The sequence below is a fragment of the Dasypus novemcinctus genome, unplaced genomic scaffold (genome assembly GCF_030445035.2).
Source record: "Dasypus novemcinctus isolate mDasNov1 unplaced genomic scaffold, mDasNov1.1.hap2 scaffold_108, whole genome shotgun sequence".
Classification (NCBI taxonomy): Eukaryota; Metazoa; Chordata; class Mammalia; order Cingulata; family Dasypodidae; genus Dasypus; species Dasypus novemcinctus.
In genome coordinates this window covers 1,511,569-1,524,538 of record NW_026688147.1, presented here as the reverse complement: position 1 = coordinate 1,524,538, position 12,970 = coordinate 1,511,569, and positions in this window count along the sequence as shown.

The window sequence follows — 12,970 nt, the reverse complement described above, 5'->3', positions numbered from 1 at the left end:
CTCCCTAAGTCAACTCAACATTACCTTCCCTTCAGCATGGGACATATTCCTTGGGTTGAGAATCCCTGGTGCTGAGGAATTACTACCAACCACAAGCTGGTGATACAATTAGAAAAATACCTTGAACAAAAAGGGGAAATGGGAATGACAAATGAGTTCATATGGCTAAGAGACTTCAAAATGTGTCAGGTCTTCAGATGAGTTGGGCTTATGCACCTTTCAGCAGGATCTCAGAGACAGCCTAAGTAAGTACTACCCCAGGTAGTGGTTCTCCTGAGGACTACAGGGACACTTCATTCCTATGGTCATGGCAGATGATTCTGGAGTTCTGTGCCTTGCCAGAATATCCTACTTTGGAATTTGTACCCTGAAGTGTGATGGAGTTGGACTCAGATGTGATCTTTCTACATGTGCCTCTCAGTCACTTTTACTCAACCTTTTGTTGGTGCTGGGGTTGTTGTATGGTCAGGAGACTTGAATGAGCCTCAGGAGAGTTGCAACACCTGCTCTCCAATTCATTGGATTTGCCAGTGTCAGCTAACAGGGAGGTGAGGATGGTCAACCACCATACCAGGGAACCGAGAGAGTCTACAAGTGCAAGCAGGAGAATTCCACCCATCAGCCATGTGGGATCTAAGCCAACTTTCAATTTAGAGGTGGAGTGGACATCACCATCCCAGGGTACACAAGGTGGAGGAATAAAATTTGGATTAGAGGAGATCTTAATCTAGGTACTTTGTAAGTGTATAGAGAGATAATCTTGCATTTGCCTAATAAAAATTTACATTTGTTTCATTTTGGTATATCACGGATTCCTATTTCTTTTGTATTGTTTTTACATCATGTGTTCCCTCATTGTATTCCTGGATTCAGGATTGAAGATAGAAACTGCCTCCTGGATTATCAGCAGTAAAATATTTCATTCAGTTTATTCTGTATGTATAAAATTATAGCAGGTGCTGGAGGGATGAAAGTGTACTGCAGTCACTCCCAGATGAAAGAAACTGCTTGTGTTTTATGGTATTAGTGAAAAATAAGCTCTCCTAGCAAAGGCTCTGTACCAGCTACCAAGGTTTGTTCATTAGTTCCTGAAAGAGGTCACATCCTGAACTGGAGATGTCATCTGACTGCTTTATAGTAATCCACATTCCATCTCCAATATGTGCCTTTCTCCTGCACCTTCAAAATCATAATTCAAGTGAGGTTGTAATCAACAACACATTCCCTGATTTTTCAAACAATGATGGTTTCAATAATTTCTATTATTCTTCCAGCGACATAAATTTGCCCTTTAAAAAATATTTCCATATTGAAGGATATTTTCTGGAAATTTCTTTCAGCACTCCCTAAAACAATAGTCCTCATTTATAGATCATAAAAAGCAAATATGTGTTTTTCTGCCTTTCCTACTGTATCTTATTCTTATATTAAACCCAGATATTAGGACATAATTTCAGACTTTTATGTAAGCTTGCTGTTTTCTTCTGGGTAAACTAAGGTGAATACTTCATTCACCAACTGATTTCCTTGCCATCACTACAAATGGCAAACCAGAGCGGCATTTTGGAATTAATGATTTCTCTGAGCTAATGGTCATATTTGAAGATGTTAATAATTGCTTACATATTTGTATTCACTTCAAATTCTTTGGCAAAACTGTGAATTCATTTTCACTTGTAATTTATTACCACACAGGTTCAGTCTCTGATGTGAGTCATACACTTATCAGAACTGCAAATTTCAGGAAAAGATATTTCATTCATGCAGTTTTGTAAAATGTCTATGTTTTGCTTACACCTTAATCTGAAAATTAAAAATCCTCACCTTGTCACTTTTTTCTGGAATTCTCTCCAATGCAAGTAAGAGCCCCACCTTATTCCACATTAACTTGAATTAGGATTCTCAGTAAAATCATTTTTCACATAAACCAGTTTGTCAATACCTTTCCTAGGTGGTTTCTTTAAATGTTACTGAAAACAATATATTGTGAATCATTTTTTCCAAGCTATACAAGAGCAACTATGTACATTTATCACATGGAAATAGTGTCAGTGGTCTTCTCACTCCCAACAACTTGACGTATCAGTTCCCAATTGCTACCCTACAAGACTGCTATTTTGAAATCAGTTCTTGTACAAAATAGTTTACATGAAAGGCTTATTTTTGAACAGAAATCTCTTTCCAAATAAAAGCTTTTAAGAATTTTGTCTTTAGTCCATTGTACATTATAATAACTAGACGTTATTATTCTATTATACATGTATTATTATAGTAATTGAAGAATTTTATCATTGAAATAAAGGCATTGGCCACCAGAGTTTTTGAGGGGAGGGAAGGGAAGAATAGGAGTAATATGGAGACATTTTGGAGACATGGAAATTCTCCTACATGACATTTCAATGATGGAAACAAGGCCATTATACATTTTGTCACAGCCTACAAAATTGTCTGAGACTGAGGGTAAACTATAATCTACAGTGTAGTCCATCGTTGGTAGCAATGCTTCAATATGTGTTCTTCAATGTTAACAAATGTACAACCCTAATGAAACAAGTTGTTAATGTGGTAAAGTGTGGGATCTTCAGGGGCTGGAGCATATGGGAATCTCCTGTATTTTTAATGTAACATTTATGTAATCTAAAGCTTCTTTAAAAATAAAAACGTTAAGAAAATTTTGAAAAAGAATATTGAGAAAAAACGTGGTAGTCATGAACACTCATGTTACTGAAGAAACTAGAGTTATGTCTTTCAATAATTGGAAGTATAGAAAAGAGTGAAAAACAGTCCAGCTAAGAAAAGTGATACTTCTGTTATAATCAGGGACACTGTATAATCAAGAAGACTCCACTGGAATTATTGACCACACAAATATGCCCCCTTTCTGCAGTCAGGGAGAAGCAGGCTCATGTCTTCAGTATTGATTAAATAGGCACCACCACCTGCAGTTTCCCCATCTGGAGGACAGGAATACAAACCAGAAAGAGGGAGAAAAGACTGCTAAGAATCACCTACCCTACTGAAGTCACACCCTAAGAAGACTCAGTTGTGGATGCCAAACTTACTTACACTTTGATTGTATTTATGAAGAGAGGGTGATTGGTATCTTTCAAAATCCCCTAAGAAACTTCCTGTTTCCTTTCTAAATATTTAACTGGTACACTGATTCATAAGGTAACATTTTTATTAAGCAAATATCATATATGAGTGATGGAGACCTTTTCAACTCTATTATGTTCTCCTAGAACTTATGTTATTACAAAGATCTTTTCTTATTTCCCCATTCCTGCATCTTCTCTTTTCCTTTAAAATAAAAAAGTATTCCTGGTTTTGTCAGTAGAATTTTATTCTTCTCCAGGATCCTAAAATATGTGGAAACAATGTTTCACTCTAAACTGAGGGTAAAATTTTTTCTCATATTAAACAAAGTTTATTCCTTAAGAGTCTATAAATGACTATAAGGGAAAAAAGCATCATATTGTCTTTTATCAGTGAAACTTAAGTACAGTTAGGTTTTTTTTTAAAAAGGGAAACCTTGAAGAGAGTTCCTAATATATAGATTTCATTGAAGGACACTTCCATAATTTCAGTGAGAGATAAACACCAAGTTACAGAGGGAAAAACTGTTTTTTTTTTCCTGGATAAGTGGGGGATTTATTTGCTGTCTGAAAACCATGAAATATATGTTACATAGAAGGAGGGCAAGATACATTTTGTGTGAGCTCTGTTCTGTTTAATTGAATGTTGTATGAGTAGAATAAATACTTTGGGACCCTAACATGAGAAATTTAGAAAAGATGAATACTGCCAATTGAAGATTTACTGTCCAGAGTGGGGAAGTGAGAATAAACACACCCAGGTCCAAGGAACATCATTTAAACCAAGAGAAAGTAGAAAACTGTAACAGAATGCTTGCCTATTATAATGCATTGTAATAAGGTAGCCCATGTCTAAGTGAATATATTTCAAACATAGGAGCAATTACTCCTTCCTCCACTGCCAAGAACCGAGTTTGCAAGAGAAGCAAATTCTAGAGTAACAGTATTGAATGAGAAGGTCCTGGATTTCACATTCTAATATCATTGGAAGCACCTGCATATTAATAGCTCTGAGATACATCACCCTAACTGTGGTTATATATATTTTTTTCATTTCCTGAAGCTTCCTGAATGAAAATATTTTGTATTTATTTATTATCCAAGAAGGAAAACATCAGTGGAACAATAAATCACTGAAATCAACCTGTAGATCTGTTTCACTGTGCAAAGAAAATATGAAAGGGAATGTTTTACTGGCAGTAAATGGAGGGACACAGAAAAAATGTCAAGTGTAGAAGGTCCACAGATATAAATTTGGTTTATTTTCCATTTCTGTTTCAGGATTAGTGGGTCTTTGATTTCCATTGTAGATAAATTTCTCCCATTCCTACTTGGAAATTTTACATTTTCATCATTGTACATTTTAGCTTCAGAGGTTCTATTTATTTAATTATTGAAATATACCATTTTATATAACTGCAATATTCTTTTTAATCTTCTAAACTCATTAAAAAGTGTTTCATATTCTCTGAATATTTTCAAAATCTGAAAAACTTAAAAGCTTTTATTCCTATTGTCTGTCTTTTTTTCTGTCTTTTAGTCATGATAACTTGCTTTCTTAGGGTCTGTATAGATATTTTTAATTTTTGAAAAGATACTTAGATTACACAAATATCATATGAAAAAGATAGGGGATTCTAATATGCCCCACTCCCCACACTTCCCACATTTTCCCACATGAACAACATCTTTCATTAGTGAGGTACATTCATTGCAATTGATGAACAAACTGTGGAGCATTGCCACTAAGCATGGACAAATGTTTACATTGTAGTTTACACTCTCTTCGACATAATTCCATAGGTTATGGCAAGATATATAATGGTTTGCATCTGTTATTGCAATGTCTTTTAGGACAATTCCCAATTCCAAAAAATGCCCCTGTCTTATAACACTTTTTACTGTTTCCTACCCTCAGAACCTCCAGTGACCACTACCTTCAGATTCCCTACATGTGGCTTTTCTGTCCTTTCATTTGTACTTGTAATAGTACTAGAGTTTGTAGGTTTATGTACAAGTGACTTAAGTTTGGGGGCTGCCCATGTGCCAGCTGGGCCCTGAATCTCAATAGATTTGCAACACCTACTCTACAGTTCATTGCTTTCACCCAAGACAACAGGCAAGGGGTGATGATGGACAACTACATACCAAGTAACTGAGAAAGCCTAAAACTGCAAGCAATATAGTCCCATCCATCAGCTCTAAAGGATCACAGCCCCTCTCTATTAGATGTGGAGTAGACATCCCCATCCCAGAATCCTCTGGTTTTGGGAATGAAATTTGGACTAAAGTAGATTTACTGGTATCTTACTATGGACTTATTGTGATTCTAGCAATGGAAGAATTTACCCATTGTTATACTGAGTTTTAAAATTGTGCTGTCTAATTTGAGTACATATTTATGTGAATTCTTGGAGGTCTCAGTGGAAAAGAGAATATTCACATTTTACATTATTTGGAAATTAGCAAGCTAAAACAATTTAATGTTAAGTTGTGCACTTTGAGCCTTTAAGGTCACATTGGATCTGTGATTTCAGACTGCATGCTGGATCCTCATTCAGAGAGCTTTGGCACTTGTAGCACCATGGTCAGGAGAAGTGTGTCTCTTCATACACATACTTGATTAATGTATTTATACTTTGTTAACCTTTACAATGCAACTATAATTCTAAGGATCCATCTTTTATACAGCAATCTCTTACCAGAGTTTCCACTTAGGAGAATTTTTTAATTCATTTTCATATAGAACATATTTAGTAATATGGAATCTCAAATTCCTTAATGTGGACAGTCTTTCAAAACTGCAGCTGGCATTTGAAATCCACTACACATCACAGTCCATTTTATTATTTATTTTGTGGCTAAACTAATTCATTCTGTTAGGCCAGATTTGGGATGAATTTAAAATATTCAGGGAAATTTGAAGGTGTGAATCCTCATATTTTAAAAAACAACACATCAAAAATCTATCTACAGGGAAGCAGACTTGGCCCAGTGGATAGGGCATCTGTCTACCACATGGGAGGTCGACATGGGAGGTCCGCGGTTCAAATCAGGGCCTCCTTGACCTGTGTCCAGTTGGCCACACACAGTGCTATTGCATGCAAGGAATACCATGCCACGCAGGGGTGTCCCTGCATAGGGGAGCCCCATGCACAAGGAGTGCTCCCCATAAAGAGAGCCACCCAGTGTGAAAGAAAGTTCAGCATGCCCAGGAATGGCACCGCACACACAGAGAGCTCACGCAGCAAAATGACACAACAAAAAAGAAACACAGATTCCCGTGCTGCTGACAACAACAGAAGTGAACAAGGAACATGCTGCAAATAGACACAGAGAAGAGACAACTGGGGGGAGGGGGGAGGGAGGAAGGGGAGAGAAATTTTTTTTTAAAAAGCCTAACTACAGATTAGTGGGAAATAGAAAAAGAAGTGCAAACTGTACCTAAATCTAGTAGAAGGAGAAAAACAATATAGATTTCAGTGAAGAGAAATGAACTAGAGTATAGAAAAAACAATTGTGTGAACCAATGAAATTGTTTCTTGGAAAAGATCAATAAAATAGAAAAGGCTCATTTAGATTGAAAAAGAAACAAGAAAGAGGATGCAAATTACCAAAATAAAAAATGTAATCGGGGATGTTGCTAAATATTGCTGACATTAAAGGGATTATGAATTAAATCTATGAATAATTGTCTACCAAAATCTAGAAAATAGAAGAAAATGGACCAATTCCTAAAAACATGCAATTTATCTAAATTGACTGAAAAGAAATAGATCTCAACAAAAACATAATGAGTAAAGAAATTCAATTAGTTATCAAAAACTTCTCAAAACTAGAAGTCTAGGATCAGACATCTTCCAAAATGAAATCTATGAAATATTCAAAGAAGAATTGATGACAATATTTTTCATAACCTTCCAACTTGAAGTCATGATACATATAGCCTCCAAACTCATTCTATGAGACTAAAGTTATTTGATGTCAAAACTACATAAAGCATATCAAAGAAAGTAAAGCAAGGAGCAATTTCTCTCATAAATATAGATGCAAAACACTTAACAAATACTAGCATGTCAAATCCAAGAGAATATTACAAGAATTACCCACCAAGACAAAATGGGATTCAAAATGAATGTTCAACTTAAGAAAATCAATGTAATATACCCATTAACCTAATGAAAAGGAAATCACATGAAAATCTAAATTGATGCAGAAAATGTGAATGATAAATTCCAACACCTTTTCATGATAAAAATACTTAGAAAAATAAGAATATAAATAACTCCCTAAACAGAATAAACAAAATATATAAGAAAACACAGGTAATCTTATCCTCAATCCTGAAAGAGTGGAAGTTATCTCTTTGAGATCTGGAACAAAACAAGGATGACTGCTTTCAATATTGCTATTCAGTATTATACTGGAAGTTAAGAAATTAGGCCATAAAAGTAAATAAAGGCTACCCAATTTAGAAAGAAAAAGTAAAATCATCTGTTTTAAAAAATGTGGTGATCCTTATCTATATCATGACAAGCTGCCCCAAGAAGACCCTAGAGATCATAAATGAATTCAACCAAATGAAACCTATCAGGTTTACATGAAAAAAAAAGTTTTATTTTATGCAACAGAAAGAACATTCTTAAATGGACAATAAAAAAATCCACTCACCATACCATCTAAAAGAAGAAAATGCATAGGAATAACTTTAACTAAACAGGATGCACAATGAAAACTTCAAAAAAAAGTTGAATGAAATAATAAAAGAACTAAGTAATTGGCAAGGTATTCTGTGTTCATGAATAGGGAGAATTAATATTGTTAAGATGTCAGTACTACCCAAAGTTATCTACAGCTTCAATGTAATTCCCATCTAAGTCCTAAGAGCCTTTTTAGCAGAAATGGAAAAGCTGATCCTGATTTATATGGAAATACACTCCAGGAGGGCTCCAGTACCATCTTATTATGTTTCATTTACTTATTTGCTTATCTCATGCCTTATAAAGTCTGTGAGCTGTTTGAGCAGAAGCAAAATATCTCACTCTTCTATTCATTCCCAGAACATAACTTACTATTTACCATACAGTATTGTTGAATAAATATTTGTCAAATGACTAAGAAATAAATGATTGAGTGAGTTGCACATATATTGCTAAGTTTTGGGGAGAATGGAGAAGCAGGGAGAGAAAAGAAAATCTTGTTAAGAGAGGGAAGTCCCATGATTCCAAAGGTGACAGATTTGAAACAAGATATTTTAGTGTACCCAGAATCTTTTTTACTATCAGTGATAGAGAAAACATTTTGGGAAACTTTGTAATATTAGAGTTCACATCTAAAGAAAGGTGACTTCCTACAGGGAAGGAAGGTGTTCAGTGGGATAAGAGATGGACATGGTTCTCCATATCTGTCTTCTGAGGGTCAAAACTGGCACGAGTTTTCTTTGTGGTTTTCTTTCTTACCTCGAGAGAAGTATGTATCTTATCAAGAAGAGAGACAAAAGAATAATTCATTAATGAGTTTCATGTGAATGAAATCCCTAAAGGTCTCTGTGGTAGGTTGATACTATTTATGAATTCCAAGAAGAGATTTCAATTATGATTGTAAACTGGTCTGTTCCTCTGTATATCATATCCTTTGATTGATTTAAATTCTTTTTTTTTGCATTTACTTAATTAAATCAAGATTAGAGCTTTGATTTGATCATATCACTGGTGGTACTCAGGGTTGAGTCCCTGCCCCCTTGGAGTCCTATATAAATGAACACTCACTCATGAAGATACACAGGAGAAGACACACACTGGAACATAATTTCTTAGATAGAGATTTTTGTTTCACTGCTTTTTCTTTTTCTAAAATTTTGGGAAGAATCCGGTTCGACACATTCACCCATTTTTTCTTTTAGTAATTCAACTGACATTTAGTCATCAAACAATATGAAGAACTAAATATGAATTTGGGATTGAAGAAGTGAGTGACACATTGTTTCTTTTACAAAAAGATTATATCTAAACAGTTTAAGAGACATAGAAATGAGTACATGCAATATCCTTAGCTGGCTCTTAATTCCTGGTGAAGAGGGTCTAGAACTTTGGACTCATCCTGTGCTGTGCGAGTTAATGAAGGAATCATATGGGACCTCATGATTGAACTGAGCCTTGAAGGAGGAAGTGGAATAATTCCATGAGGAAGTGGAGGTAGAAGCACAACAAAAAGAGATAAGAGGGACACAAATGTGAGTTCAGTATAACCATAGGATGTGGTGCAGTTTTAGAAATAGTTCTGAATATCTGATGAACAATGATGGGCATTCATGAAAAGTGGAAAATGAGCCTTGTAAAAGAGAGTCTTGTATTCTGTCCACAAATTGGATCTTTATGTTTTAGGTTATTGGAATCTGTGTATGGTTTAGAGACAGTGATGTTCATGAAAGCCCTTGCCAATTAGAAATATTTCTCTGGATTAATATGACTCTACCTGTTGTAAAAACTTTGGAAAGATGATAAGGGATGAAAATAGAAGAGTGGATGCATGGAAGGAGGTGTGATGAGTTAGTACATGTGGGGTTGAATCATAAAGTATTCACTATTAATGCTTGGCATAATGTCAGTCATTTCATGTTTATCATTTTATTTAGTTATTCCAATTACTCTGTGAAATCAGAGTAATTTTCCATTGCATATAATTGTGTCGGTATTGAATCTTGGAGTTTTATGATCCCAGGAATTTGCATTTCACTAAAAATTTTACTTCTTAATAATTGTAATATTTAGAACAGTTTTAGAGTTGCAGAAATCCTGTAAGGATGTTATAGATAGTTTCCAAGAACCTCTTACCTCCTTTCCCCTGTTCGTACCATCTGCCATCCAAAATAACACCTTTTATTTATTTGTCATAACTTCTTAGTCACTTTGTGATTGTGGCAGCTTCTCAGACTCTTCTTGGTTTTGATAACCTGGATATTTTCGAGGAGTGTAGGTAAGGTATATTGTAAAGTTTCCCTCAGTTTGAATTTTCTGATGTTCTTTTCATGATTAGACTGAGTTTATGGGTTTTGGGAAGAATGCACCAGAAATAAAGTATCATTTTCATCCCATCACAACCAGGGTGCATCCTATCAACATGACTTATCATTGTTGATATTGACTTCTTTCAGCAGTGTTTTGTGGTTCCCCAGCATAAAGTTCCTCATTTCTCTAACCTTCCTTATATCACCTTTGGGAAGAAGTCACTAAGTGAAACCCATACTTCAAGAGTGGGATTTTTCTCCATGGCCTTGAAAAAGAAATATCTACATAAATTATTTATTTTTTTCCTGCAAGAGAGATTTGTCTCTTATTTATTTAATCAATTATTTATTAATATCAGGATGAACTCCTGAAATTTATATGATACTTTTAGTAGTGATACAATATTACTTTTCTTGTTGTTTAATTTGTTCCACTTTTGGCCATGGGGGTGAATTGTCAGCTGTACTCTTTATCTGTAGTACAACCCCATCATTGAGAGTTTTATTTTAGCACATATTTACTCTATGGTACTATAAATTGTGCCAGTCATTTCTTGCACGTTTCTCTCCTAGAGTCAACAATTTCTCTAAGAAGACACTTATTGGATAATGGTGATAAATTCCATGTTCTGAATTCCATGGTACTGTGCCTTCTAAGGCCTCTCTGAAGAGAATGTGTGGAAACATATGTGTGTATATACACATTTATAAACATGCCTACATACAACACTCTATCTATATTTACCGATACATGAGTTAATAAATCTAAACTATTAACATATAGAACATTCTAGCCTCCTCCCTTGCTTATCTATAATCACCTATTTCACAGTGTGAAAAATATTCCCTCATCTGTCAACTGTCTATGAAACTTGATTCCAGTGCAAATGCATAGAAGTATTAGAATTGTTAATCCATACATGGTGGGTTGGTACATTGTTAATTAGAGTACTGTACTTTCATAGTTTCTTTTGGCTTTATTTTACAGAGTCCATTCATATCCACTATTACTTCTTTTTTAAAGTTTAAAACATATCATTGAAAATGTCTTTAAAGATAATTAATTATGAAAATAATACACATTTATAGGGAATGAGTAGATTTTTTTCCAAAATGTTACACTGAAAAATATAAGAAATTCCTTTACACCCCACTCCCCACTCCCAACTGCATCATTTTTAATTGTATTGATACATAGATCACAAATTACATAAAAAAAATAAGAGGTTCCCATAAACCCCCTACCCCACTCTTCCCACATCAACAACCTCATTCATCATTGTGGTACATTTGTTGCATTTGGTGGATACATTTTGGAGCGCTGCTGCACCACGTGGATTATAGTTTACATTTTAGTTTACACTCTCCCCCAGTCCATTCAGTAGGTTATGGCAGGATATATAATGTCCAGCATCTGTCCTTGCAATATCATTTAGGACAACTCCAAGTCCCCAAATTGTCCCCACATCACCTCTTTTCTTCCCTCTCCCTGCCCTCAGCAACTACTGTGGCCACTTACTCCACATCAATGCTCAATTTCTTCCATTACCAGTTACAACAATGTGTGAGTATGTGGCTCTCAATCTTGAAGTTTCAGAATCAGCAAGGCCAACTCTTTCTTCATCTCTGAATACTCTATTCTTAAAAAGCTTTTTATATTTTATGGAAGTATATCATTCATACATTAACATGCACACTAAAGATTGTGATCTTACAAAATATACATACATAACATCACACAGGTGTCTCATACATCACCCTTCCACCAACTCTTTGCATTGTGAAACATTTGATACAAACTGTGCATGAACATCATCACAATATTACTACCAACTATAGTTACTATCTTACATTTGGTGTATTTTTTCTCCAACCCATACTATTTTTTAAAATATATTTTATTACAAATATTGTGGACTTGCAAAGCAATCATACAGATGTGTAAATTTCCCATACAATTCCACACCCTGACGGAACATTTGTTACAGATTATGAGACAATATGACCAGACTATTACTACCAATCATGGTCCATTAGCATCCTTTTTTTTTTTAGAGTCATGCAAACCTTTATCTTTCTCTTTTTTTTTAAGATTTATTTATTTCTCTACCCTTCCCCAGCCCAACCCCAGTTGTCTGTTCTCTGGGTCTATTTGCTGTGTCTTCTTTGTCCGCTTCTGTTATTGTCAGCAGCACAGGAATCTGTGTTTCTTTTTGTTGTGTCATCTTATTGTGTCAGCTCTCTGTGTGTGTGGCACCATTCCTGGGCAGGCTGCACTTTCTTTCGCACTGGGCAGCTCTCCTTCTGGGGTGCCCTCCTTGTGCATGGGGCTCCCCTACATAGGAGACACCCCTGCATGGCAGGGCACTCCTTGCGTGCATCAGGACTGCGCATGGGCCAGCTGCACATGGGTCAAGGAGGCCCAGGGTTTGAACTGCAGACCTCCCATGTGGTAGATGGATGCCCGAACCACTGGGCCACGTCCTCTGCCCATAGCATACATTTAGCACACTTTTTCCATACACCTCCTTTATCAACACAGTACAGCTTGACATTTATGCAAGAATATTATAGTATTGCTGTTAACCACAGTCTATAGGTCACACCATCTGTAGTTTTCCATGTATATACAATAGTGATATACATCTGCTCTAGCTCACAGAAGAACTTGCTTGTATTTGCACCCTTAACCACAATTCTCAACTGCCTCTGGGTTTACTGTGTATTTCAGTCCTTCAGGTATTCTTTTATTTTTTTTTAAAGATTTATTTATTTCTCCCCGCCACCATGCCCCAGTTGTCTGTTCTCTGTGTCTATCTCCTATGTTTTCTTCTTTGTCCGCTTCTCTTATTGTTAGTGGCATGGGAAT